At 43.1% G+C, this 24,060-nt stretch overlaps 1 pseudogene; it reads left to right on the plus strand.

The window, feature by feature from the left end:
• LOC147899083 (uncharacterized) overlaps positions 1 to 24,060 on the plus strand; it is an 87,415-nt pseudogene that overhangs the window by 43,741 nt on the left and 19,614 nt on the right.

Below are 24,060 nucleotides of genomic sequence, written 5' to 3' on the forward strand. Positions count from 1 at the left end.
GTCCCGTATCTGGCTCCTCTACGGCATGAGACCGACTGATACGCGAAAATCTGGTACGTCTTTGTTATTCTCCAATCACGGGCATAGGCACATCGATTATCCTCCCAGCCAACCTCGGTGGTTGCAAGCTCTCAGAAAAATTCAACTGTTACGTGAAAGCTCTTGCTTACAAAATTCCACCAAGCCCCAAAATTCCCTAGATGGATCTAGTATGCCACATGTCTTCATTTTAGGGTCCTTCCTTAATGCATCATTTACCCCTCTCTTGGGATATCATTAAAACCATTTGCCCCTTGGTACATTTCATGCATTTAGGTCCCTTAGCCTAAGATCCACCTAGTCTAGTGCCATGTCACCCTCACCAAGGACCTTGACCTTGATTCCTTTTTGATCATTTACATGAAGCCCAAACAAATATAATACAAACATTGATCCTTTAAAGAAAAATGTCGACTGACCCTTCCGAGGTCATGTTACCTCGACTTGAGCGTAACATTCCTTCCCTCTTCAGGCATCAGTGTCCTCGATGATAAAGTCTGGGAACACTCTTCGTAACTGGTATACGGATTCCCAGGTAGCTTCTGATAGAGGTAGACCATGCCATGCAACCAACACCGTGGGTATCTTCCGATTGCGTACTTGCATTGTTCCTCGGTCCAGGATTCCTGTTGGTTTGCGTCTTGCATTATCCTCTATCTCCTAAAACAAAACAACACCCTCGATTAGTGAGTCACCTGTATGCAAAAATTTCTTTAAATGAGAAACATGAAACATTAGGTGCACCGTACAACCCTGTGGCAATTCTGAAATGCGTGACAGCGCATTAGCAACTTTATTATCCTTTCCTCTTCGGTACCGAATCGTCAAGTTAAACTCCTGCATGAGTTCTACCCACCTAGCTTGGCGGCCTCTCAAGTCAAGTTGTTTATAAAAATGTTTCAGAGTATCATGATCAACATCAACATAAAACTCTGACCCATACAAATAATGTCTCCATGTTTTCAGAGCATGGACAACAGCATACAACTCTAATTCATGAGTTGGCCAATTTCGTTGAGAGGGAGAAAGCTTCTTGCTTTCAAAGGCTACTCGCCTTCCCTCTTGGAGGAGAAACTACCGCAATGCCACTTGCATCGGTTTCAAGGAAAAATGGTTTCTGGGGATCAACTATTTTTAACACCGGTCTTGAGACCACAGCTTGTTTTATGGTGTTAAAACTTTCCTGTTGATTCTGTCCCCATATAAAAGGTACTGTATCTGAGGTCAGATTAGTCAATGGCGATACTATTTCGGAATATCCTTTGATATGCCTTCGATAAAATTGGACAAATCCCAAGAATGATCGCAAAGCGGTCAAACTCTGAGGGATTGGCCAAGTCAGTATCGCAGCCACTTTCTTTGGATCCATTTCTACCTCCTTAGGAGTAATTATGAATCCTAAATATTCAAGTCTTACCATACACAGTATAGTTTTCTTTTTATTTACATAAAGATTGGCTTTCCTCAAAGTACTGAACACTATTCTTAAGTGTTCATGGTGCTTAGCAATACTTTTATTGAATACCAGAATATCGTCAATAAAGTGTACTACAAACTTTCCGATATACGGACGTAGTAAATCGTTCATAAGCATGACGAATGTAGCTGGAGCATTGGTAAGTCCAAAGGGCATTACCAAAAACTCATAATGTCCAAACCTGCTTCTAAAAGCGGTTTTATGCACATCCTCGGCCCTAATACGGATCTGATGGTAGCCACATTTAAGATCTATCTTACTAAAAATTACGCCCCATGTAATGCATCTAGCAAATCATCGATCCGAGCCATCGGATACCTGTGCTTAATAGTGATATTATTCAATGCTCTGTAATCTATACAGAGGCGAAAAGTATATCTTTTTTCTTCTTTAATATCACTGGCGAAGCAAAAGGTGAGAAACTTGGTTAAATCTGTCCCAACTTGAGGTATTCTTCCAGTTGTCTTCGCACCTCCGCCTCTTCAGTAAAACTCAACCTATAGGGAGGTCTATTTACAAGTTCTGCCCCCGGGATTAGTTCAATCTTATGCTGAACATTCCGCTCTAGAGATAACCCATAAGGTAGCTCATCCCTAAAACAATTAGAGAACTCCTCTGTTATTTGATCAGCCAGATTGGCCATCTCTCCATTTTGAGCAACATCAGTGCTAGCCGAAGAATCATCAATCGGATCTACCGATGCTGTACAAAGAAACAAAAACTCTTCTTGAGCTTTTCGAATTCCCATCACGGAAACCAACGGTCCTTGAGGTATATCCTTTTCACCTCGTAAGACATACATCACATCATTCATCTTGAATTGATAAATGTGCTTTTACCAATCTATGGCTGGATTCTTCCTAGAATGCCAAGCTTTACCCAGGGCTATGTCTGCATGAGCAAGCTTAGTCATTTCAAAATCAAGCTTCTCAGCATAGTCCTGAATTCGAAGCTCCAACTGGGTAACCCTTTGGTCCCATACTTTAGTTGAACTTCCATCTGCCATTCTGACTGTATAAGCATAGTCAGATGGGCTAGTCTTTAGTTTCAGCCTCTTTACAAGCTTGGAGTTAATTACATTGTGCGTTGACACTGAGTCAAACACCACAATGACATTATGATTAGCTACTTGCCCTTTCATCTTAATTAACTCCGTATCATTAAAGGCTGTATACCCCGTTGCTGTGGGCTTTGACAGGATATTATCAGGTGCACTGGTTACTAACTTAGCAATAGACACACATAACAAAACAGGTACTGACCTTTGAGAAGATCCCGCTAGCTGAATTTGCATTTGTTCTACTTTGGGGCTTCCCTCCATTTCCACGTCGCATTCTGAGACCACCATCTCAGCCATCCGACGATCCTTGTTTCGTGGACAATCTTTCCACTGATAAGGCTGAAGGCAACCAAAACACAAGCCTTCTCTCCTCGCTTTTTTCCTTTGCTCTAGGTTCAAAGAAGACTTTGACCAAGCCCGGGCTGCCATTGGTGTTACTTTTCTCTTCATTGCAATGGTGGTACTTGATTTAGGAGTCTCAACTGGTTTTGCCTACTTGGCTTGACCACTAGGCTGTGAGGCACTCCCTTTGCTAATCCACTTCTTCTTAAACCTAGTTTTTTTTTTTAAAGAGTGATATATTCCATTCAAAACAAATCATACAACAGGTGGGAGAGAAAGTACTCTATCCCTAGCCTTAACAATGTGGCAAAAAAGCTACGGAGGTGGTCTAAAATGCCACGATATTCCAAAAGGGGTCAAGTGAAAAAATAAAGAGCAGTCCCAAGTCCTCATGAAAGATATAAGTCTCCCACGAGCTGCCAAAGAGGTGCCTGTACACCACTTCTACTGACTCCTAAGAGTGAAGATAATCTCTGCCCAAATGGAAGCGAGAGTGTCAGCCTCTGTGCATAAATGGTCCCCAAGGATAAAAGAACATCGCGAACACCATATCCGCCATAGGGTAATGCTGAAAATCACCTCCCAGGCTGGCCCTGCAGCTGAAGTAGGCATGGAATCTTGTGCTGGTACCGGTACCAAAAGTAAATCCTGCGGCTCCATGATGCTGGTCTCCATGGGACCCTGTCTCTGGCGACGCTGCATGAAGAAACCCAGTTTTCTTCGGGTACCCATACTGAGTCCCAACCTGCACAAACCCACTTGGTCTGTTCCCTTTTGCATCCTCATAGTTCAGGGCTATGGCAATCGCTTCATCTAGCGTGTTCGCATACTTAGCCCGAACTTCCATCTTGATTCGATTATTCAATCCAAAGATAAAATCTTTTACTTGGATTGACTGAGGTAGAGATTCATCAACCTTCATTACACTTTCTCTGAACTTATCAGTGTATTCTGCCACTGATAAATTTCTCTGACGAAGGTTTCGATACTGATCCCAAGCTCGGGATGCTTCGTCAGGAGGTAAGAAGTGTTTTCTAAATTCTTTTTTAAACCCCTCCCAAGTAGTGGATGCCACTCCATCTTTCTGCTGTTTTATCCACCACCTATCCGCTGCCTCATTAAACATATGGGTGGCCTTATGGATTTTCTTCATATCATTCCTGATTTCATAGATGGCGAAGGCCTCGTCCCATTTGTGTAACCAGGTCTCAATGATATCGGAACTACGGTCAGACATCCGACCAGAATACTTTTTTGGCCTATAATTGGCAATATTAGGCACCTTAGCTCTCCTAGGCTCGACCGTATGAACACTAGACTCGGTTCCATTGGAGATTTGCCTTTCTCCTCACGAGATGGTCTAGCAAACATACTATGCACCATTTTCATGAGCTCAGATTGCCCTACATTTGCTTGTAACTGCTGTGCTAAAATCTGTTGCAAGGCATCCTCTAACATTGCAATTCTGACAGATAGTGTATGACGTGTTGGGCGCGACACTTGCGAGGTCGGCCGGACTCCCGACTCTACAGGATCCATCCTAGAAGCTTCTTCTTCTACTTCCATTTAGGTCAATGGGTGTTTTTTTTAAAAATAAATAATAAAACACCGCTTGAAACTGTAATTACAATTCGAAAGTCCAACTTCCAAATTTACAACTAACAAAGCATATATCACACTGTAACAAAAACCACTTGTCCCTGTACTAGGGAAAACTCCTGCAATCCAAATTGACTCAAACACGGAGGCAAATAAACAAGCAAATACTCCAACAAAGCTTAGAAGGCATAGAGAGATCCCTGGTTATATTTCTGCTACATGAAGAGATCAACCAGTCCCTGTAAGCCACTCCAAATCTGCATTTATAATCTGTGCTGAATGGATGATGTGGCTCTCTCTCTTTTCTTTCTTTTTCTTCTTCAAGGTCCAAAGACTTTAAATGACGTGTCCCCTGTCAATACCACCATCCCAACGGTTGTCTGCTCCCGGGATCTCCTTCACCAAATTCCACCGGATACTATTGTGACCTTAGCCCCAAGCTGAACTGTTTCACGCTCCAAAATTATGCCCGTAAATAAACGTAATTAACAGCTACACCAAAGTGATCAATTCGATGACGAAGAAGACTGTTCTACGTGACGATTTTACTCACGGACTTTGCACATCAATTGACCCACGATACGAACGCCAGCCAATCATACAATGTTCCATCCCAGTCTTCAGTACTAACCAGATTCCTCACGCGATGTCAAGGAGCACCAAAACGTGACCAGCGCGTGCGCCACCCTGATATCTTGCGAATTAATTATTAGAGCTTGGAGGTTAATAACGTTCTCCTTGGTTCTTTGAATTGCGATGACGTCCGTGAACAATAAATGCCCTAAATATCACAACAGCTAGTTCCCTGACCACACAGTAGCTCTCGTCATGCGCTGCTCATCAACGCTACCCAGACTGACGAACTGCCAAATTACGATCTGTGTAATATTTGGGCTCCGTATTGTCCATCGTCATACGCCTAGCCAGTCCTAGACCTCTCGCGATCGCTAGTCTGTAATCCCACTTTTCCAATCACATGTCGCTCTGATACCAAATGATACGCGAAAATTTGGTACGTCTCTGTTATTCTCCAATTACGGGCATAGGCACATCGATTATCCTCCCAGCCAACCTCGGTGGTTGCAAGCTCTCAGAAAAATTCAACTGTTACGTGAAAGCTCTTGCTTACAAAATTCCACCAAGCCCCAAAATTCCCTAGATGGATCTAGTATGCCACATGTCTTCATTTTAGGGTCCTTCCTTAATGCATCATTTACCCCTCTCTTGGGATATCATTAAAACCATTTGCCGCTTGGCACATTTCGTGCATTTAGGTCCCTTAGCCTTAGATCCACCTAGTCTAGTGCCATGTCACCCTCACCAAGGACCTTGACCTTGATTCGTTTTTGATCATTTACATGAAGCCCAAACAAATATAATACAAACATTGATCCTTTAAAGGAAAATGCCGACTGACCCTTCCGAGGTCATGTTACCTCGACTTGAGTGTAACACCGACAGTCCTGCCCATGACGGCTTTGTCTTGTAAAGATTGAACTGCTAGCTTCACGGTTTGCTTGTCCTATGGAGAGACTAGAATCTTAACAGCAATGGGAGCTGGGAGTGCTGCCATTGGAGCCCTCCTTGCCAGACCAAAGGTCACCACCAAGCTTCGGCCTTCCAAGATCAAAGCAAAAACTCTGTGCTTCGAGAAAAAAGCCGGGGGGGGGGGGGGGGGGGCAGGGGGGAGGGAAAGAGAGAAAGGAAAAGAAAAAGATCAGCCCAAGGCCCGGGCTAAGGCTGCTCCAAGCGCTGACAGGGCTGGCAAAAAAGCTCACCAGGAAGGAGGCCAGCAGAGCCAAGAAAGGCCTGAAGGAGGGCCTGAGAAATGACTCTCTGCTCCTGCCAAAAAACCACACCAAATGCCCAAGCTCCACCAGCCACTATAGCCCGCACCAAATGCAGCTAACAAGCTGCTCCAAGGAATCTCGAAACACAAGAAATCTGCAGCAGGTACCCAGCTCATAAAAGAGATTAACAGGAAGCTCTAGTGAGCAGTCCAATCTGAGGGGCAGCTCCCAAACTGAACTTCGAATTGAGAGCCCAGCAAATGAACTGCTCCGGACCAGCTTGATCTGGCGCCATTACCAAAAAGTACTTCAAGCTGCTGAATGGGAGCCCTGAAGAGCCTCGACTGCTGAGTGGGAGTTTGAGACCTGTTGAGCGGAAGCTTGGACTGACACAACCCAACTGGAAACTCTTGGGTGATCCAACAAACCAAGAAGCTCCACGCTACTCCAGGCGCCTACTTGGTGTGACCAATGTGAGGCTAGGCGCCTCAGTTTGGGGGAGCCCTGAGCAGTGTGCGACCACGGAGGGCCTGGAGCAGCTCCTGGGTGAGCGCTGCTTGCAGCACTAGCAGCTCTCACCAACAGTTCATGGCAGCGGGGACGATCAGAAACCAAGGCCAAAATGCTATGGGAAAGGGGCCAAAACAGGAAAGAAGGGGAGAAGAGAGGGCTTGTAATATAATGTTAACAAGTGAACATTCTCAATTTGTTTGTTTGTTTCGCCCCCTATTTTCGTAAATTGATTGTTGAAAACTTGTGAGCAGGAGATCACTAAAACAGGTGCAATTGAGCATAGTCTCCGAGTTTTCAACTGGATGAAAAATCAGGATGTATATAGAGCACGGAATGACATCTACAATTTCATGATTCGCCTGCATGTCAGACATGAAAGAATAGATGATGCTCGTGGGCTCTTTAAGGAGATGCAGAAATGGAGGTGAGCTTGCCATGTTTATACTGTATTACCTTTCAATACACTATCATGCTTTTGACAGTCAACTCTCTGGCGAAAGAGGGACTGTAATGTAAATGTTAGAGGGATCTGAATGTGGCTTTTTGATTGGTTACTCTTTGGTGTAAACAATTAAAACAAAAAAGGGTTCTTATCTATCTGCTTACCCAGATGCAAGCCTGATGTGGAGTCATACAATGCTTTAATCAATGCACATGGTCGAGCTCGTCAGTGGGAGTGGGCGCACAATATTTTCAATGATATGCTGCAAGCTGGGGTATGTAACAGCTTTAAATGTGCTTATTGTAGTACAGTAAGGGTGCTGTAGTAAAATCTCATAGTAAAACTATTTTAAAAAGATTATTGATGAGGTTAGCCGTATGTGGGCTGGATTTGCAGATGAAGGCAAAGTACTGATTATACCTCTTTATTGTTGCTAATGTGAATTTTTATTTCAAATTTGTTTTCGAAGCACTTTAATTCATTATATTTTTTATAGCTTAATATCCTTGAATTGGGAGTCTAGCATAATGTCTTCTGGTGAAGGGAATGACCATGCAACTCGTCTTTTGCTAGATTTGGTTTGTTGCTTCCAAAAGGGACTTGCTTTCTTTCTGCTACAGCAATACCCGTCACACTTTTGTGCTCTTTGATAGCAGGTTCCTCCTTGTCGAGCATCTTATAATAATCTGATCAATGCATATGGGACTAGTGGTAGGTGGGAGGACGCATTGCAACTATGTAAGACAATGATGGATAATGGTGTAGGACCTGATGTAGTAACGCACAATATTATGCTTTCAGCTTTCAAGAATGGAGCTCAGTATGAGAAAGCTATCGTCTACTTTCATCACATGGAAAAGAGCAGGGTCCCAATTGACCGCTATACATCCAACATTGTCATAAAATGCTTGACTAAATTAGAACGGTATACAAGTCTTCTACAGGATGAGGACATCAGAGTGCAGTAACTGCAGACCGGATGTAGTCACTTTTGATATGGTTATGAATGCTTACACAGCATGTGGAAGGATTTCTGAAGTTAAGTCCACTTTTGAAATAATGCTTGGAGAAGGTATTGTTCCAAATGTGATTTCGTACAACACTTTGATTGGGGCATATGGTTCTGTTGGTATGCATTCTGAGGCAATGAATCTTTTCGATCTCATGAAAAAAGGTGGACATGAACCAGATGTTGTGTCATATACTTCACTTGTCAGTGCTTTTGGAAAGTCGGGACATCCAGATAAAGCTCAAGAAATGTTTGATTTGATGTTACGATACTCCATAAAACCAAGTATTGTGCCTTACAATGCTCTACTCAATGCTTACGGCTTAGCTGGCAAAGTGGAACATGCTTTTCATGTGTTCAATGAGATGAAGGCAAAGGGTATTCAGCCCAACAGTGTGAGCATTTGCACTCTTCTTACTGCATGCAGTAAGGGTGGGCAGTTTGTAAAGACACAAGACATCCTTTTAGAGGCAGCTAGTCAAAATATTAAGCTGGATACGACTGTATATAATGCAGCTTTAACAGCGCTCATGGAAGGAGGTGCCTACGGTGCTTTGAAAGGTCTTCTTATATCAATGCAAAAAGAGGGGGTCCGCCCAGATTGCGTGACATATGTCCTGTTAATGAGAAGAGCTGGAATAATGGGAGATCATTTACAAGCACGGATGATTTTTGACAAGATATGCTCTGGAGCATTGGGTTTAACTGTGGAGGCTTGCTCTACAATGATTGATATATATGCCAAGAAGATGGGGTGCACACATTAATCACTTACAAGAAATAATTTCCTTTTTTTGAGCGCAACTCAAACATCTTACATAAACAGGGGATGCACCTTGAAGCACGGGCGGTGTATGAGAGTATGAAGAGATTTGGGTGCAGACCAAATGTCGTAACATACACATCCTTACTTCATGCTCATGGTGTCAAAGGTAACATGGCTATCTTTTCTTTAGTGTTATAGTCAAAGTGAGACAGGAGGTCTACTTTCGACCATGTTTACTTTTTGAGAAGAAATCAGTGATTGCATCACTTTCTAAATTTGCTATGACCTTTGTAACATACATATCCTTGACTAACTTGGTTTGAGTCTTATACTTAGTTTTCAGACTATATCTGTTTGAGTAGGGTCTAGGGTTGTATCAAAACTCTTTTCAGTTCTAAGAAACAGCCTTTATGAAATCTTTCGCTTATGCTTTCTGAAAACTAAACTCAATGTTTGCAAATCATAAATCAGAATCATGCTTGTCACCAAACTATGCTTTCTTCAAGCAATCATAGCTGGAAAATGGTTTGCCCAAATCTTTCATCTGATCATTGCCATTTACTCCTCATTGTTACAAAACATGTTGATCTAGAACACATGTAGATTGCCCAAGGCAGCTTGCCTAAGACACTTTGCAATCACCATTAAGTTATAATATATAACACTCACAGTACAACCGTTACCTTGAAGTCCACCTTTTTTGATCTGCAAGCTTGAAAATTTTGAAGTTGTTACATTACCAAGGATATACAACACGTCTTCAATATACTTGACTTCTCTTGAAGGCATACACTAGTAGAGCTAGTGAAATTGAACTAGCCCTAAAGTTGATACCAATGAAACAGAACCAGCCCTAACTCTAGTTATCTCTAGCTAGTAGCTAGTCTCAGACTAGACTAACTCCAACAGTAGAACAGAAATGGCCAGACCTAGCAGGGAGCTCTACCCTAGCATCTGGCCTAGCAGCTTCATTCATTAGTTTAGTTTGGAGTAGCAGTGCTGAAGTAAACAGAGAGTACCTTTCAGTAATGGGGAGAGTGTAAAGTCATGGGCTGGACCTACCACAGGAACTTGTGATGGGCTGCACAAGGACAGTAAAGGTTAATTTTTTTTGAATTTCCAGCTTACAATGAGCTCTGCTGTACAATCCAATTTTATGAAGAGGATGGTGATAGAATGTAAGATATGGTGATACAATTGGGACAGCCAGGCCTTTTATAGAATTAAGGTGGGGAGTTTTACAACTGTGTATGTGGGATAATACCACAAAATTTCCACGTGGCATCACCTAACTTAGCTTAGACTACATAGCACTAATTATAAAGCCAAGTAACTAGCCAACTAAACTAGCCCCTTTCTTACAGTCCTCCTCACCAAAAAGAATTTGTGCTCAAATTCTGAGAAGTCACTGGAACAGTAAAGGGAAAACAGTGACAAGGATAGATGGAACTGGATCATCTCCATGCAGCAATGATGATGCTATAGCCTCCGAAGTATTGCATCAGGGTGGGTTGGTGGGGATGTTGCTCCAAAATGGATGATGGCTGCCAAGAACATTCATCATCTGGAGGGCCCTCCACTTGATGTAGTACCATGTATGATTTATTTCTGAGTACATGGTTTCTGAATCAAATAATTTTATCTGGAATTGACACGACCTCAGCACTCCTGAGATCCCTGACCTGCAAGCAACACAAGAACTGAGCAGGCTGCTCACCACCCAACCACGACATCTATGAGACATGATCTCGAATCATGAGCTGTCCCCTCTGAGCCACGAGTTGAGCTACTGGCACGAACTCCCAACCAGCCTGGTGTCCCATACCACCAGGTGGTGCCTGAAGGCCTTGGATCTGCTGCTGGGCCTTGGGCTACGCTAGGATGCAAGCGCGCATCCGCGACTCGATCCAGGATCAGACCTTGCACTAGGGAACTAGACTTGCTCCCATCGGCTCACTGAAGATTGAACCTCTGGGCCCTCTTTATAGACTCGGGCCCAATGCACCAAAAATAGTGGAGACCTCTATTTGGTTCGTACCCTTGCCACTCAACCCGACCACCTAGCCCTAAGCCTCCCCAAGCTACCTGAGCTAGTTTTGTGTACCCCAGTACACATCAGATACCAATCCGTGCACATGACATACTTCCCCTCCTCTAAGAACTCACTCTTGAGTTCGTAAGAAAACCCGGAAATGTTCTCTGGAAGTTAGGTAATGTCTCCCATGTTGCATCCTCCTCAACATGATCCTTCCACTTGATCTTGTATTCCGTGATAGTTCAATTCCTTATCTGTCTTTCACGAAATTCAAGAATACTCTCAGGTTTGTGTGGAATAAAAGTCAAATCAGTAACTTCTATTGTTTCTTGAGGAGAAACAAGCTGATCATCAGCACCTAGTAACTCTTTCAGTCAACTGACATGAAAAAGTGGATGTTTTTTAACATTAGGAGGCAATTCTAGTTTATATGCAACTGGTCCAATTCATTTAATAATCTTGAATGGACCACAGTATTTGGGGGATAATTCCAGAACCAGTCTAGTACTTAAACTCTTGGATTCCTTGGGAATACGTATATATACCATCATTCCATCAGAGTACTCTCTGGGTGAACGATGTCTATTAGCATAAAATCTATCTCGATCCTGGACACTTCTAATAGACTCCTTGACAAACTGCAACATTTCTTGCATGTCTTGCAAGAATGTCTTTGCAGCATCATTGTTTACTCCCTTGAACCCAACCATAACTGGTGACTTAGGTTGAAACCTGTACATAAGCATAAAAGGATTGTAACCTGTACTTGAATGCTTTGCACTGTTGTAAGCAAATTTTATCATGGAGAGATAGTCTTCCCATGAAGACTGTCTCTTTGAAACATATGCACGAAGCATATCTTCAACGAACTCGTTAAGCTTCTTTGTACTGCCATTGGATTGTGCATGATTTGCGGAACTCATATTGAGAGTAGTTTCCAACTTCTCAAAAACAAGTGTCCAAAAGCTACTTGTAAACTTAAGAGTCCCGATCACTGACTATGTCTGAAGGCAAACTATATAGCTTAAGCAATTGGTCCACAAACTCGTGAGCCAATTGAATAGCTGATGTGGTCGATCTAGTAGGTAAAAATCTAGCCATTTTTGTCAGACAATCAACTATGACCCAAATGGAGTCATGACCCTTGTGCGTTCTAGGCAAACCAGTAATAAAGTCCATGGAAATATTTTGCCATTTATTACCTGGGGTTTGCAATGGTTGTAATAAACCCACACTTCTAAGATGTTCGGCCGTAGTAACCTGACAAACACGGCAACCTACTACATAGCTTCAATAAATGCACACATCTTAGGCCAATAAAATGTATGTTTCACAAGAGACCGAGTCCTATGGATGCCTGGATGTCCTGCGCTAGAGCATCATGTCACTCCTAGAGAATCTTGGATCGAAGATGCGACACATGTGGCATACATATCTTTTCATTCTGGAATAGTAAACCATTCCTAATCATCCACTGACCTCTTGCCGCCTGTACCGTAGGTAGCACAATCCCTGAGTTTTGGTCAATCATGGAGCTCTCATCCTGGACCTTCTGCCAATAAGAACTGAAATGACTATCAGTTGCGCAGAGCCCTCTCAAGGATTGAAATAGGTCTGAGGATATTTATGTAAATGACAGCATTTACGAACATGACCCGACTTAAGGCATCTGCCAATAGTATTCAAGGAACCCTTTCGATAACATATTTCAAAATCAAAATCTTGCATTAACTCTGCCCATCTAGCCTTTCTTCCCCAAAATTTTGACCCATCACACACATACTTTATTGACGGATGATCAATCAATACAAGAAAATTTGAGCCATACAAGTAGTGTCTCCAAACCTTTAGATTTACACAATTGCATACAGGTCTTTTTCTAGTGTGGGCCAACGATATTGAGTGTCATCTAGCTTTTTACTTTCAAAAGCCACAGGTTTGCCCTCTTGGAATAAAGCTGCCCCAATCGCAAAGTCACTCGCATCGGCCTCTAAAACACAAGGCCGGGAAGGATCTGGCAATGCACGAACAGGTGCTTCCTTGATACTCTATTTCAAGGTGTCAACAGACTTGTCCATTTCCTCATTCCAAGTTCTAGGTTGGTTAGACCTGCGTGCACGACCTTTCAACATGCTGGTCAAGGATACTGTGATTTGCGAGAATCACGTACAGACATTCTTAGAAAGACCGTAAATCCTAGGAAAGAATGAAGTTGTTTCACTGTTTGACGTATGGGCCATTCCAAAACCTTTTGAATGCAATCTAGATCAATGTTGATACCTTCTGAAGGAACCTTGTGTCCTAAGTAAATTATCTCCTTCATGAAGAAGTCACATCTACTCACCTTGGCATATAGCTTATGCTATCTTAATAGAACTAAGACAATCCTGAGGTGTCCAGTGTGATCCTCTAATGATTGGCTATATATCAAGATGTCATCTAAGAACACTACAACGAATTGCCCAAATAATCTTGGAACAAATCGTTCATCATTTGTTGGAAGGTAGCAGGAGCATTGGTCAACCCAAAAGGTAATACAAGAAATTCATAGTGACCATATAGTACGAAAAGCGGTTCTATCTATGTGCTTTGCATAGATATGGATTTGGTGGTAACCCATATGCAAATCAATCTTAGTGAAATACTTCGCTCCAGCCAACCGGTCTATTAAATCATCCGACGAGGAAATTGATATTTATTCCTAATTGTCACTTTATTTAACCATTTATAGTCTACACACATCCTCAATGAACCATCTTTCTTCTTTCTTAAAAGTACAGGTGTACCCCAGGGTGATTTACTTGGGCGGATATAACCCATGTTTAGATAATCTTGAAGCTGTGAAGCTAACTCATCCTCCTTAAGTTGGCTCATCCTATAGGGTGGAATACTAATAGGTTGAGCCCCATGTACTAAATCTATGCGATGATCTACTGTCCTTTTTGTAGGTAAACCTTTCGGCAATTGTGCATGGAATACATAAAGGAAATCATCCAACAACGTTCTCAATTCTCGGTGTTCAAACACGCTTAAATCAAGTGTTTAGTATATTCTGAAGCTGCATCACAGATACAATAGGTCCTTGAGAAGAGGCAATATCATCACATTAAGACAAACTTGGGTGTCCTTATCCAAAAGAGAGAGTATGATCTTTACATCCGATTTGAATATCGTGGATTTTAAACCACTCTATTCCAATCATTAAGTCCACATGTTCCAAGTGCAGTTCACTTCAATGCCAGGCACAAAGAGAACATTTGTCAGAGTGACAGGATGGCTGGAAATGGATGTGAGCTGCACATCTCCAACTCCTTTTACATCATATGAAGCATTATTAGCACATGTAATAGTCCCCCCTCGAGGTGCATCAGCTAGAGAATGAAACAACTGTCTGCAAGATGTGACATGCTTGGAAGCACCACTATCAAAGTACCAGGACTGAGCATCATTAGCAGTAAAGAGTGCATCAGCTTTGGAGGGATCAAATGAGCAATGGACAACCCATGCCCAATCATCCTGAAGAGCATGTGCATGTGAAGCATCTGCTGGCTCATGGGATTCAATAGCATGTGAGGCATTAACTGTCAATCCTGCTTTCTTTTTCTCCGAAGCAATGCACTTCCTGCATTCTTGTTGTCATGTCCAGGCTTGCGACAATAGTTGCATCTTTTCTTCTTTCCCTTATCTACTGTATTTTTAGATGCATGGGAGGAATTGCAGTTGCTATGCGTAGAGGAATTGCAGCTGCTATGCGCAGATTTTGGCTTGCCCATAGGCTTGGAAGCCTTGCCTCTTCCTGTCTGCTGTGAAGCAAATGCATGATCAAGAATAATGGTTTGTCTGTTAGCTCTACTTTGCTCTTCCTGCAAAAGCAAAGTAACTAGCTGGTCAAAAGAATAGTGGTCTGGATTGCCCATGGCCACTAATCGAAGGGTTGTAGCAAACCCTTGATATGTATCTGGCAGTCTATTCAATGTGGTACTGACAAGTTGTGAATTGGCACCACCTCATGAATGTTGGCAAGCTATTCCATGAGGTCCTTGACCTTTGTCAAATATGCATCCATTGATTCACCTTCATTCATATTCACTTCCTGTAATTGCCTTCTCAAATATGTAACACGAGCTTCATTGCGAATCTGATAGAGAGAAGCCAATTTATCCCAAGCATCCTTTGCTATCCTGCAAGACCGGATGTGTGGAATAATGATTCTCTTGCATGATAAAGCAATGCATGAATGTGCATTTGCATCTCTTGCATCCCATCTTGACTGTTCTTGAGTTGGAAGAGCAGCAGCAGGAGTGCTAGAGGAAGAGGCATCAGGAGGAGTACCCCCTGCAGAAGGACCAGCAGTAGAAACAACCACTGTAGCATTGGCTGGCCTCAGATCAGCCCCAGAAACAATATTACACAAATGCTTTGCAACAAGAATATGTTTCATGAGATAAGACCACATCGGATAGTTGGTTCCATCCAATTTATCATCTTCACGAAGAACTTCAAATAAATCTTGATTGTTCCCAGCCATAGCAACTGTGATAACCTGAAAAAGACCTGAAAACCCAAAAGCCTCAAGGCTATCACTGCAAAAAACTGGCTGTCCCAAAAATGACAGCAAATATCTGCAAATTTCAGACCCAAATCAAAGGGCAAATGCAGATCTGACCCAAATGTGACTGTGACAGGCAATGTTCACTGCAAAAACAGCAAATTTGGCAAAAGCCCCACATTTATTGAGGGCAAATAGGCCAAAAAGAGGGTAAATTCAGAAAAGCCCGAAATTTTGCTGAAATTTTTACAAATGTGACCCAATGTATGCAAATCTGACTCAATGTCCTGCAAATGTAACTTAATGTCCTGCAATTTGTCCCAATGTATTGCAATCTAAACAAGAAATTGCAGAACAAATTCCAAAACTCCAATATTCTTGCAAGAAATTGCAATCAAAGGAGGTGAAAAGAACTGAAAGCCCCAAATTTGCCAATGTCCTGCAAAAGCCCCAAATTTCACAAGAAGTTGACGGCTAATCTGCAGGTGATACCACTGAAGGTACGAAAGTACGGTGGCTGTACTGCTGATCTGTACGGTGATACCACTGAAGGTACGATGCTGTGTATGGTACGACGTACGGAAGTACAGGTATGGAATATGCACGATGTACAGATGAAGTACGACGCAGTGTACGGTACAACGTACATCGATGCACGTCTGCTCATGTACGGGCTGTACGGCGCAAATATTGTAGGCAGTATGGGACAGCACTGAAGGTACGACGATGCACGTCTTCTCACGTACGGGCTGTACGGCACAGATACTGTAGGCAGTACGGGACAGCACTGAAGGTACGGCGATGGGTACCAGACCTTCCGTACGCCTGTACGACTGTACGGAAGGGAATGCAGTTACACCTTTGAAGGGATCTGTAAGAGGTTGTGGAAGCTGGACGCTTGAATCTTGGACAGCAGCTGAAGAGCCTCGAACAGGCTGGAAATGTGACGACCAACAGGGCAGCAGACTCCCAATGAGCAATGGAGGACTCGGGGGCTGAGGAGAGCTGGAAGACAAGAGCAATACCTGCTCTGATACCACTGTGGGCACGAAACGAAGAAGGAGAGAGTGCAGGTACGTAATGAGTCGATAGATAGGTAGTCATGTCAAAACTTAGATAAAAGATAACACACAAGTACAAAGTACTTGTACCTAGACCTAGGACTAAGTGTCCTAGGTGTCACATAGGACTAAGTGTCCTATGTGGCCTTATGCCTACAAGGCACATACCATGGCCTATAGGGCATCACTAGAACCACCAGAAGATGGCCTACATAAGCTTGGATTGTAGATCCAAGCCATGAGAAATAGACAGAAGCTTGGATGCTACCTTCGTGAAGTACTTTTGTTCAAGAAGCGTGGTGGGTTCCTGGAAGTTGCATGAATCTTGGATGCTACCTTCGCGAAGTACTTTCGTTCAAGAAGCGTGGTGGGTTCCCTGTTTACAACCAAGTGTCTTATAAGATGGGTATATAAAAAATACAAAGTAGACGTATGCCGTCTTTAGAAAACCAAGGGGGGGAGATAGGTTGCTTGACAGGGAGACTATTGCGTCAGTCATTTTCAAGGTCAATCATAGATTAGGTTTAATACGTTACACACTCAACTGCATCTCCTCTTGATGCGTAAAATGAAATTGAGCAATATCTGCAGGAAATGAGGAAAAGCAATCGAAGGAATTATTGGAAGGAAGGGTATGACCCAACTTTTAAGGAATCCACAACAAAGGGCAGGGAGAAGAGTTAAGAAAAGTTAGCTTGACTAAGCTTGGATTGTAGATCCAGGCCATGAGAAATAGACAGAATCGCAAGACAACGAGAGGATGACCCAGATTTTATGGGACTGCAAAAGGAGAAGGGCAAGAGTCAAGAAGTTCTGGTTTTGAAGGAAGATTTCATAGGGATATAACTTCCAACTTCCTTTTGAAAAACTAATGTTCCATGGTGCACATCCGAAATTCTTTGTCTGCAAGGTGGAGCATTGATTCAAAGTCACTCATGCCATGTGACTAATCACTAAGGTTTTGTTGTTGAATGGCAACATGTTTATCATAGCAGCCAGCCTGTATGTTTATCTGATGAACATAAAGATTTGGTCGGTGTAATGCTGTGTATGTAATGAAGGGAAAATAAGCTAAATTAGTGGGGCAAGTAATAGGGGTCACCTGTCAGTGAGCAAGAGGGGGCTAAAAAGGGAGGATGTATAAGCCCTACCCCTCTCATTAGCTAGGCAATTTGCTTCTTATCCTCTAATCTACATTGAGCTCCCTGATCCCCTTCAGTCTCAACCTTCATCTCTCCCTCTCCCTCCCCCCATATCTCACTTACCTAACTCTAGCTTCCTTTCCACTACTCTATCGAATTGGGCTTATGTACAGATTCATTCCCCTTCTTTCCCTTTCATGTCCTCAAGATCCTACTTGCGCCTGAGACCTTCATGTCTACCATTGTATGGGCAAACATTCAGCAAGGGGAAATCAAGCGTGAACAAAAAGCTCCCATTCAGCTGCAACGAAACCAAAGCAGAGACATGCAGCGACCAGCAGCAACACAAGTTATACAAATGCGGCAAACAAGCCCACTTTTGTTCAGCCCATCCACAACCCATCCAGCAACCTCCCATCACAGCAACCATTCAAAAACGGACTTGGCGCCTCTTTAACATCAGCCACTTCTCAGCCCCTCTCCCTCTATTCTTTGACATTGGCTGACCACCCCCCTTCTGCTCATTACCAGCAAGCAAGGCGTCACCAGCCGCTCCACGCCGAGCCTTGAAACTCGTCATAAAGCCATCGACATGCCATCAGCACTACACACGATGCTCCTTGTACCCATCTCCACCACCACCCATGCCTTCTTGTTTGCCGATTGTTGCCCAGCTGATTTACCTAAGGTTCTTTACGCTTAAGCTTATATGTCCTCGCTACCCAAACCTACATGTCCTAACAAATCATTCTAAGTCCTTAGTTATGTGTAGGTATCCTCGAGTGTCTTATCAGCCCTTAGGTGTCTTAAGCATCCTAACAGGATCACCCTTTTTCTTCTCCATTGAGGTTACATCTTTGGTGGGCACCATAAGCTCCCTCGCAATTAATTTGGGCTTCATTTCACACAAACACTAGGCACTCTTGCCCGACTTGGGCATATGCCCATTAGTGACAAGCAGGATGGAGGCAGATCAATTTGAGCGATAAGCTAACACTGCAGGATCACCCGATAATGGCATGCGTATGTATGCCTGTCCTACCTCATACACTCTTGCAGAAATGCAGGCTTAATTTATGGATGCAACCAACATGTTTCAAAGCATGGATCATGCTTAGCCGTAAGCACCTCAGCAGATCATCTAGCAGGTTGGCCAGATTGGTCAAGCAATTAGCCCAGCCCTCCAAGATAAGTGTGAAGTACCAGACTTAACGGATGCAAATGTGTGCAATGCATGCAGAATTTTGACGCTGATTGGGCCCTCCAATGGGGGAAGAGCACCCTTGTGAGAGTACTTGTTTCTGTTTTGACCTATATGCAAGGTGGGAGAGAGATGGCGGATGTATGCAAGGTGATAGAAAGAATGCTACTGAGATAAACAATGAAGGGGATACCTCTTCATTAATGTCTCTTGAGATCACTCAAGTTCCATCTTCCCATTTAGACCTATCATTTGCCTATGACCCATGCATCTACCATTCAATGCATTCTAATGGACCCTTCCCTTTTCTGTTACCCCTAGGACCTAGACACGTGGGTGCACATCTTTATTAATAAAATAGTGTTACATGTCCAAATTTGATGCTGTTTGAAGCAGTGGCTCCAGCTTAACGGGCCCTATCTACTGAAATGATCCACTGCCATAATAATTCGGTTGGTGTCCATCATAAATACAAATACATGTCGCACCATTAGATTGGTGCATCATTGTAATAATGTTCTAATCCCTATAATTAACAAAATGGCCATTTTCCTTGTCACGACACAAGCAGCCCATAGTTTAGGAGGACCAGTATGAGAATGAGTTTGCCATGCCACTATCAGCAGGACACCATGAAGCCCAAATGCTTAGTTTTATGGCTGATGCCAGGCACACATTTGACTTTAATTAACAGAGCTTCCTAGACCTTACCACGCAGACTTACGTCCTGGGGAAGCTTCTAGTTGAGCAAATCTATATGACCAATCCTATGGGCGACCCAAGTTGGGTAGCCCAGTCAATAGCCACCCACGTGGTTATAAGGATGAGCCTGTTTGACGCATCTATGGATGCAAGGTCGGGTACAATGGCCACTCCCACTGTTATAGGGATGAGCCTGTTTGGGAGTGGAAAAACAGCAACCTCAAGATGATCCGGAAAAGATGGATGCTCTTTTGCAATTGGAGAAAAAGGCTGCCAAAGAAGTATGCAAATGAGTATAGTATTGGAGTTTAAGACGGGGATTTTGTGTTCTTGTGACTCCACAAGAACAAATATGCCTCCTTGAAGGGTGACAGCAATACCAAGCTCACCCATAGCTATTATGACCCCAAAACGTGGCATATCAGTTTGAGCTACCAGCACTTTAAAAATCCACGACGTGTTTCATGTTTCACCACTAAATCCACATGTGGGTCAAAACATGCAAGTCTTTCTGGGCTTCCATCTATGATGAGCATGGAAGGAACTGCTTGAAGATGAAAAATCGTGGCAACCAGAGCAGGAGCACCCCCCAGCTCTTGACAATTGATGAGCACCATTTGCTGCCTTAGAGGCTCCTGATGAGAACAGACACCACATGTAAATTGAGGGCAATATTCTTTAAAAAGGGATTGCTGAGAGGAAAAAATAAGGGAAAAATACGCTAAGTTAGTGGGGTTAGCACTAGGGGTCAGTTAGCAATAGATAAGGCTAAAAAGGAGGATGTGGTGGGAACTATATAACCTCACTCCAGTCACTTGTACCTAGCAATTGATTTGACATCTTATCCTCCCAATCTACATCAAGTTCCCTGATCCCCCTTCAGCCTAAAAGTCCAAATCTCCTTCTCCCTCTCAAACTCTCCTTTCCTCTCTCTCTCTCTCTCTCTCTCTCTTCCCTTTTGCAACTCTATCCCATCTTGTCCCCTTATAGCTGTAACAAAGTGGCTAGTTAATTGGCTCTATTGTTGTAATCAGGCTAGGTAGGTGATGCCACCTGGCACTCTCCCCAGATACACATTGTAAAACAGCCCACCCTAATTCTATAAAAGTCCTGGCTGTCCCTGAACAATTCATGCCAGAAATGTCCCATGAAGTTGGCATCATGATCACTTACAATCTCTTGCAGCAGTCCATTCAATTTGAATACATATTCCATAAATTGGGAAGCAATCATGGAGGAGTTTTGGTGGGTATGAATGAGCAGCCTTAGTAAGCCTGTCAACCACAACATAAATACTGTTTCAGCCTCTAGCAATCACAGGCAACCCCGTAATAAAATCCATGGAATTTTGTGTCCATTTCCTCTCTGGAATGGGTAGAGGTTGGAGTAGACCAGCTGGGCTAAGGTTCAGTTCTCAGTTCTGCTAACAACGCTTGCAGCTTTTCACTTAATTGTACACATCTTTCCAAAGTCCCTTCAATAGAAACATTTCTTTGTTCTCTTATATGTCTTGAACAGCCATATATGACCGGTCAAGGGACAAGAATGACGCTCCTGCAACACCCGCAGCTTAAACATTGAATTTTCAACAGAAATTTCTATAATGGTACCATATCAGCCCATCAAGGCAACTGGGGTCCTGCAGGTCCAGAAATAAAGTTGCAACGACTGGATCTGCAAGGTATTCCTCTTGAATTCCATGGATCCGATCTTTGCAAATTTCAGTTATAGAAGATTAAGTCCATGCCCACATTCTAGAGAGTGCATCCCCACCTTGTATTCAAAATGTCAAATTCATAGTTCTGCACAGTGGAAAGTCACCTTCTCGATAAATCAGACTGGGATAGGAATTATCTGGGAGTTCTACTCCCATATATGTAATGATGTCATTTCTTGATAGCATGCAAGATTGCTAGCATCTCTTGGTCATATATGTGGTGGCTTATCTTCTTGTCATCTAACTTACGACTCTCATAGGCTATCACACCATGTCCTTGTTTCACCGTAGCCCCAATGCCTCTACCATTAGCATCGGCCTCAAGAGTAAATGGCTGAGAGAAATCTGGACATACAAGGATAGGAGCTGAAGTCAAAAGCATCCATCAAGTCTTGAAGACCCTTTTCTGCAATTGTTGTCCAGGACAAGGCCTCTATTTTTTAAGTTGGTCAGTAAGAGGTTTTAAGTTGGTCAGTAAGAGGTGCTGCAATTTTAGTAAAGTGTTTGATGAACCTCCTATAGAAAGAGGGAAGCCCAAGGACACCCCTTAACTGAGTGGTATTTTGAGGGCGTGGCCATTCTTACACACTTGACCCACATCCTATAGGACCTGTCTTTCTTATTGGCCAAGAGGGTGGGGGAAGCAAAATGGAATTGGCTGTGAGTGTTGAATTCTCTGTCCAAGAGCTCCTTGATTTGTCTTGCCATCTCCTCTCTTTCAGCCCTTGAAAGCCTATTGGGTGCTTTATTCACTAGTTCTGATCCAGGCCCAAGGATAGTTGTGGGGCCAATATCCCTCTTGGCAGGTAGGTGATGAGGAAGATCAGCAAAACCATCTGTTACTTGCTGCAGCAACTCCTGCATACCTTTATCCTCCACTATCAACCCATTGCTGTCCTCTGTTTTAGCCAAATGTATGGCATAGAATGCACAAACACCCTTAAGGTCCCTTGCCAATTTTCTGGATGATATAACTGTTTTGAAGCTCATCAGTGTGATTCGTTTATTGATGGAGTGCTCACCACTGGTTACCTCTACTTCAAGTCCGTGATCCAATGTTATGGGTGCAGTCTCACTGCTTGAATAGTCTTGGAATTGATGAAGTTATGGGTACTCCCACTATCCACCAATATATGGACAGGTTTGCCATTAATAACCCCCTTCAACCTGTGAGTTGGAGCACTTTTAGAGCCCATTATAGCCTCTGAAGAGATAATGTACAGAACTGTTGAGTGTCTTAGAAAATCTCATCATCCTTAGCACTTGAATTACCCTCAGAATCTCTGCCAAGGCACAAATATTCATCAACAACTCATTGTTAGCAGGTTCTCTGGCACTTTGATTGGTAGTCTCCATTAATCATGGAGTTTCCCAAGGTAGAACCACCCATGTCAAGTGGAAATGAGGTCTCTTTTTTGGATGGATGAGGGACATCATCACCATTTTTGGATGGATGAGGGACATCATCACCATCTTGTCATCATTCTCACAATCATGGAATTCCGAACCTGCTACTGGGTCATGAGAGGCTGGTTCATAATCAATCTCTAGGATCATGCTGGCCTGCATACACTATGATGTTCCGGAGTCCACTGTCACCACATAGATAGCACATTAATGTCTTTTCCTCTCATCAATGAGGGCCCGAGATAATTGCTTAATCATCTTTTCTTTCTTATCACTCGAGTCATCCTTGGAGGGAGACTTACATGATACCTTTGCATCCTCATTCTTATAGGTCTTTGTATGGCCCATATTACTGCCAAATACAGTAGGATACCTAGGAACAGACGAGGTGGTGGATGATATGGGTGGCCTGCTTGACAAAATATGAAGAGGGGAGAGGAGAAGAGTGGAGATGAGGAGAGAGGGCACAGCTAGAGAGCACACCACAAATGACTAACTGTACACTAGATTTAGTTGAAAATATAGAATATATACAAACCCTTTTAGGGTTAGGGTTAGGGGACCTAACCCTTTCCTTTATAGCACTCTATAAGGTTAGTGCTATGCACATATGATCACGTGATGGTGCTATGCACACATGATCACATGATGTTGAGCGTGAACCCTCAACACCTTCTCTCAAGATCAACATCATGAAGTAGGCCTTCCCTCAAGATGATGATTCTGGGGAATCGAAGAAGGACTGAGCATTACATTCCATCACACCATGATCACATGATGTTGAGCGTGAACTCTCAACACCTTCCCTCAAGATCAACATCATGAAGTAGGCCTTCCCTCAAGATGATGATTCTGGGGAATCGAAGAAGGACTGAGCGTTACATTCCATCACACCTCTTTAATGGGAATGTCCTTCCTCTACGTCAAACCAAGAGCTAGTCGGTGTTTCTCGAATAGCTCTTTACCGAGTGGTTTGGTAAAGATGTCTGCAACATTTTCATTGCTATCACAATGCTGCAGTGTGATGTCACCAAGTAACACTCTTTCTCTGATGAAGTGCTCTCTAACATCAATGTGCTTTGTCCTGGAGTGATATACTGGATTTTTGGCCAATGCTTGAGCCGATTGATTATCACAGTATATTGTTGTTGGCTTTGACTCATCAAAGTAATCTGTTTCCGACAATAGTCTTCTGAGCCATATAGCCTC

The sequence above is a fragment of the Dipteris shenzhenensis genome, chromosome 8 (assembly GCF_047967505.1).
Source record: "Dipteris shenzhenensis isolate YYH24624 ecotype China chromosome 8, Dip_SZ_1.0, whole genome shotgun sequence".
Classification (NCBI taxonomy): Eukaryota; Viridiplantae; Streptophyta; class Polypodiopsida; order Gleicheniales; family Dipteridaceae; genus Dipteris; species Dipteris shenzhenensis.